The sequence below is a fragment of the Cupressus sempervirens genome, chromosome 5 (assembly GCF_028749045.1).
Source record: "Cupressus sempervirens isolate cs-2001-9-10 chromosome 5, ASM2874904v1, whole genome shotgun sequence".
NCBI classification, from domain to species: Eukaryota; Viridiplantae; Streptophyta; class Pinopsida; order Cupressales; family Cupressaceae; genus Cupressus; species Cupressus sempervirens.
This window is the reverse complement of record NC_143122.1, coordinates 310,576,637-310,582,918: the sequence shown is the minus strand read 5'-3', so window position 1 is coordinate 310,582,918 and position 6,282 is coordinate 310,576,637. Positions and strand designations below refer to the sequence as shown.

Genomic DNA, 6,282 nt, shown 5'->3' with positions numbered 1-6,282 from the left:
GCACCATTAACCAAAAATCTCGAACCTTGTTACTATATCTTTGAACACACCTTTCTCTAAACAGACCAAACTCACCTTGATAGAACCAATGGGATGATCAAAAAGCCATTTATCCTCCCATAAATTAATCCTTGTGCTATCCTCGAGCATTCGTCTGGCTTTGAGTGAAGTAGCATCCTTAACACTTTGGATACAATTCCAAATGAAAGAGCTATGTATCTTAAATCTGACATAAGGAACAAATCCAATCTTGGACAAGAAAAAAGATACTCTTTGGATTGATGTTCTGAATAGATTTGCTAGAGGATTGCAACATATGCTCTCTAAAGATGTGGTTTGTGGGTGATCATTGGAATCAAATAAGTATACATAGAGAAACACATAGCAAGTCTCTTCTTTCAGAGGAAAATGTTTCATGGGTTGTTGGACGTAACCCATTACAAGGTCGACACCTACTAATTTACTTGAGTATGTTTGTCTCCAATAAGTTGGTGCCTACCTCATATTGTAATTAATGTATCTTTCTATACGGCTAGTTTTGTGCAGTAGTTACTAACAACCTTAGCTATCTAATATTTTCTGTAAAGGAAGGCGCATACAATAAAACAAGGGAAAAAATGGACAGGTACTTATGCAAGTATTAGGAAGCTTTAAAGTAAGGTTCAATAGAGAAAGCTAAATTTATTCGGAATTAATACAAGATAGTGATGAGTATATTCAATCAAACACATTGTATTTTCCTCAACCTTCATAGTTTCTTCAACTGAGCCCTGAGTTATTTGATTTGGTCATTCTATTCTAATTTTAATCATGATTTTTTTTTATTTTTTTAATTGATAGATTCCCTTAGTTCTTAAAAGATGTGAGTTTGTGTTTACCTCTTTAGTATTCAATCCTTTGAATTGTAGTATCAAACTATTGATATTTTGAAATCTTTTTATATAATATTTTATTCTCAATTAATATATTTATCCATTTGTTCTAACAATAAAAATGTCTATTAAACTTATCAAAAGAATTACAAAGAAACAAATGATGTTTTGTAAAACAATCCTTTAAATAAAATAAATAAGATAATTCTATTAAAAAAAAAATTCACTGTAACAAATAAAATAACTTTACCTAACAATGTTACACTTTAATTATTATATTTAAAATATTCATAAAATATTTTTTCAAGAAATTCTATTTAATGTATATTATTAAAATAAAATCTTTACTCTAACAAGTACAACACCAATTAGACCCATTCAATTATTTTTATCTATTTACCCTTTGTTATTATATTTTGAACTGTTAAATGTGTTCTTTGGAGTTTTAAGTTTACTAGCTATTTTAATAATTTTAAGCTGAATAATATATTAATTAAATTGGGCAAAAATTTCAGACCCTAAAAAGCAATATACGTAAGTGTAAAAAATTAAAAATGATTATGGTCCAATTATAAAACCGACATAGAAGTTAAATATATTCGCTAATCTTCATATATGAAAGCTAACAGTTGTATTTCGATGCACCAAAAGCTTCAGCATGGAGGGAGGGAGAAGAAATTTATTTAAGCTGCAATTTTACAATGGCCGAAAAGACAAAAATGGTTCTCACCCATCGATCAACTTAAATAGGAATTATACGCATTTGCCAATTTTAGAGAAACCATTTATGCAAGAGAATGATAAACATTATTCTAAAGATGACAAGGAACACCCATTAAGTTTTTTGGAGGATGAAAGTGTTCCTGCAAAACAAGAAACGCTTGTTAAAATTAGTGGAGCAGATGTTCATCTGATAGATGTAATGGGATGTGTGAGCTTAGCTAGAGGAGATCTCTCAATAGTTAGACAATCTCAGCTAAGTACAGGGTTAGCTATCTTTGCTAAAGTTGGAAATGACTTAAGTTGGCCAATTACTAAAGATGGTCCCATTATTAAACTGAACTCTCTGAGCTATTTATTCTTTGTTCTTGTTCCATCAAGCTTAGAAAACAATGGGGATCCTCAATTTGAGATTTTGAACTATGGTGTAACATTTACAGCAGATGATGAAGAATTGAAGTTGTTGCAGAAATGTATTGGAAATTATGGGTGCTTATCTGGGCCCAAAAGTGATGGCTATGGTTTTAGATGTCTTTGTTTGAGGCCTAGATCCATGAATGATGTAGAACAGTATTGGGCAAGGTTGGGTCCATGTGTGAAAAGATTTAATTTTATTATGGGCTCTGCTGTTGCTGCTGGTTCAGGAGAAATTATTCAGGGAATGTACATTTATAATAGACTTTTCCTTCTTAGGGTTCAAAGGGCTGCAAAGGCCATTAGAAAGAAAGCCAATGTGAAAGGATTCATCATAAAAAAGACCAAGGTGAAGGGAAAATATATAGAAATGGGAAAGAAAGAGGGGATAGAATTAACTGGTCCTTTAAGGGAAAAGTTCAACAGGTAAGTGGTTTTTTTAAAGTAAATGCATAGTATAATATGTCTTTATATAATTACAATAATATTTTCCTTTCATTTTGGATCATATCTTTCCCCTAATTAATAATACTTGGAGGAAGTCAATAAAAAGAGTTTCAAAATACTATTATACGACTTCATCCCTTTTAGATGTCGGGAACCTTTCAACTTCACTAGCTTATATATAAAATTATATTTTCTAGATAAATGAAAGGAAAAGAAACTTATGCTTAATCCACTTCCAAATTACTGTTTTGGTTGGTCTTTTCCTTAATGAACATGTTTTTATTCAAAGTTACATGCTCACGGCTGAATTTTTTATTTTTCAGGGCAATGGAGCTTTCAACAATGGTAGAAAAGATGAGAGAAAATTTCGTAAATGGAATGCTTACAATTAGAGCAGTTGTGAACGGTTGTGTGCTTGACTCGGAGGCTAGCAGTATGCTCTTTTCTATGCTTCCACAAGGGAAAGTCCTTATAGCTTCATTTCAAACAATGACTTCTACATTTCAAGCCATAAGTAAGTTAACAAATAATTGTATGGTAATGAGCTCACTGGAAATTTCTGCCTTTTCAAATTAAATGTCTAAAATTTTCAATCTCATTATGGGATCATAATCACCTACAAAAATATTTGTTATATTCACAAACAAAGTCAAAACTTAAAGAATAATTCATTTAGTGATCCTTTTTAGAAGTGGGTATTTGATATTAATGGCGTTTCAATTTATTTTTTCCTGATCTTGATTTTTTGAATTCACAGAACTTATCTTAGAAGCAGCTGGTGCATTAGATGGAAAAGTATATGCCATCCCAATAACAGAAAAAGATAATGAGAGTGCATGGAACATCGCCATGGTTAGTAAAGTCACAAGGAATGATGAGAAATTGCCATTGAATGAGAATACTTGCCAAGAAAGATTACCAGTTCTTGTTTATAATAGTAAGGAATGTGTGTGGAAGCGTGGGTGTGAAAAAACCTGTGTGCCATCTTTGGGTGTTTAAATTACACATGATAATATAATAACTAGACCCATATTGAGATAATATCATATAGAACGGCCTATGTAGGTATCAACATGTATATGAAATCCATCAGTAATTTGATGCTATATTTTTATTTACAATATACAATGGAAGTTTTGTACTCAGTGATAAAGAATTAAGTATTTAATGTATTTTATAGTGTTCTTGGATTTGATCTGTATATTTAAAATGTCATCACATGATAGTCTCCATCTATAATCAGTTTAATGAAGTTTTCAATGTAAGTTGCAGGGAAAATAAAAGTATCTTGCAATCATTCAAATAAGATGGGATTGATAATGTATCTTAGATGAAAGATAATAAATATTGCAGATTAGTTTAAATCTTAGATGAAAGATAATAATATTGCAGATTATTTTTTGTTTTGGTTAAGGAGTCTGTTATATCAGATTAGATATTGATAATCTAATTCAGTTTTATTCAGACATATATAACTATACTTTGAGTGATAATAAATACAAAGTTTATTTTTTCGACTCTGTATATTTGTTCGTTATGTTGATGGTCGTTAGATCATCATAATATTTTATTTATTATTATGATGAATGCTTAATATCATCGGTTGGCATCAGAGCTAAAGATATTTGTGATAAAATATCAGATTGTGAAAGGAGGAGAAATATGCAAAAGTAGAGTTTGAGACCAGAGTTCGCATAAATTTGCAGTAGAAGATATAAAATATTTTCATTCAGCATTTCAATTTAGAGAATTTCATGTTTGGTACTTGATATAAAAGGAGCACTAATTCATTTGTGCAAGTTTTCTTAGGTTTTTTTTAACAAAGTTATTGATATTGAGAATAGAAATAAAAAATAGTATAATTTCAGAAACCAAATATAGGTGGAACATCAGAAGTAATGATTTCAATTTTAATGGAATGAATTTTTCTTATTGAAATATAAGGATGCAGACTTTCTTATATCTAAGAATTTGTGGAATGTTGTTGAAGAGATAAATGTATTGAATTATTTTTAAAAAGGAATTTGAGCAAAATGATCATAAAGATTATGAAACATTATTTCTAATCTAAAGTGCATTAAGTCAATTAATTTTTCCTAGAATAAATGGTGCTGAAATTTCTAAGATGCATGGAGTATTCTTGTAAATATATATGAGGTTTCTTAGCTAAATCTAAAATAAGTCAAATTGTGATATTGTTATCAGGATTCAACTCTAGTTTTTTGAGTCAAATTCATTCATCCATATTTCATGAGTGGTAGTTTACACAAATTTATCTCTCATGAGAATAAACAGAACACTCATCACTTGTTGGATGTAGGTGATGCTCACAAAGGTCAAGCACCACAATTTGACTCCTAAATGCAATATCACAATTCAACTTACTATGAAAAATATATCCTACTTCTTAATCAATGAGCTTAAGGAGATTTCTAATGAATGGTTTATAAGGCACAACACTTGGTGAAGGTTTTGTAAATGAGGTTACAAGCATAGTGGGTTTAACCATGGTGGAAACTCTATACTTAAGCATGCTAAGTTAGAGTAGCATTGGGAAGCATGACCTCCTTGGAAGTCTTGTTGCTTCACCTCAGTGAGCATTACCTAGATCTAATGAGTGTTAAGTGTTCTATTTATTCTCATGAGAGTTGGGTTCATATGAACCACTATTCATGAAATATGTGTCAATGAGATTAACTCCAAAAACTACATAGTTGAATCTAATAGCATATCACAAATATTAAATAAATCAATTAGTTATGTTTTAATATAAAATTTGCAGGGATGATAAATCAGATGATAATTACAAGGGATCATATAAGTAATCAACACGTGATTGAGAAAATTATAAGAAGCTTACATTCCAAATTTGATAGTGTTGTTTCAGCAAGTGAAATTTCAAATGATTTGCATCTATGAAAAATTGATGAGTTAACTGATATTTTATTAACAACAAAAGAAAGACTGAATGAATAAAAGTTTTTAATAATGTCCACAAGGCCAAATGACCTATGGGATCCACAGTTAGCTAGCAACAAAAAAGAATGACTATACCCAATTGTTGTGAGCCCCATTTTTTGGTTAAAAAGAAACATATGGTTGAAGGAGTCTCATTCCTTAAGAATGAACATAAAGTTTGCAAAGAATGTTTATTTGGAAAAGGACATAGAAATAATTTTTTAATTTGTATGTCTAGAAGAGCACAAAACCCCTCAAAATTTTCACACTGACTTGTAGTCGTAAGGAAACACCCTTACTAGATGAGTTTTTTGTAAAACTCAGATATATTATTTGACAGATAAGTCAAAAGTCTTTGATAAATGTTTTGAGTTCAAACTATTAGGGTTAAAAATAAAGTGCTCACAACCTCAAGGTCATTAGATCAGATAATAGGGGAGAATATAGGTCAAATATGTTTCTAGATATCTATAGTGGACATGACATTTAATGGGAGTTTCTCACTTCCTAAACTCCACAAAAAAAGTAATTTGTTGAATAGAGAAATATAACTATTGTTGAAATCACTCCCAACATGATGAATGAAAAAAAATAGGTAAGAGTTTTTGGAAAAAGGTAGTTAAAATGATAGTTTACTTGTTAAATAGGATCCCTACAATAGTTCTTGGCATGACTCCTAGATAGGCTTGGTCTAGTTTGAAACCGTCTCTTACTCAAGTTAAGATGTTTAATTGTGTTTCTTGTGCTCATATTCTTAAAGAAAAAATATCAAAGTTAGATGAAAGTATCAAATGCATCTTCTTGGGCATGATTCTAAACATAAAATTTTAAAATTATATGATCCTATTATTCATAAAATCATCATATAATC

General features: G+C 30.2%; 1 pseudogene; it reads left to right on the top strand.

The window, feature by feature from the left end:
• The first annotated feature begins 1,573 nt into the window (after positions 1-1,573).
• LOC149555877 (senescence/dehydration-associated protein At4g35985, chloroplastic-like) lies at positions 1,574-3,452 on the top strand (annotated as a pseudogene).
• Positions 3,453-6,282: the final 2,830 nt, after the last annotated feature.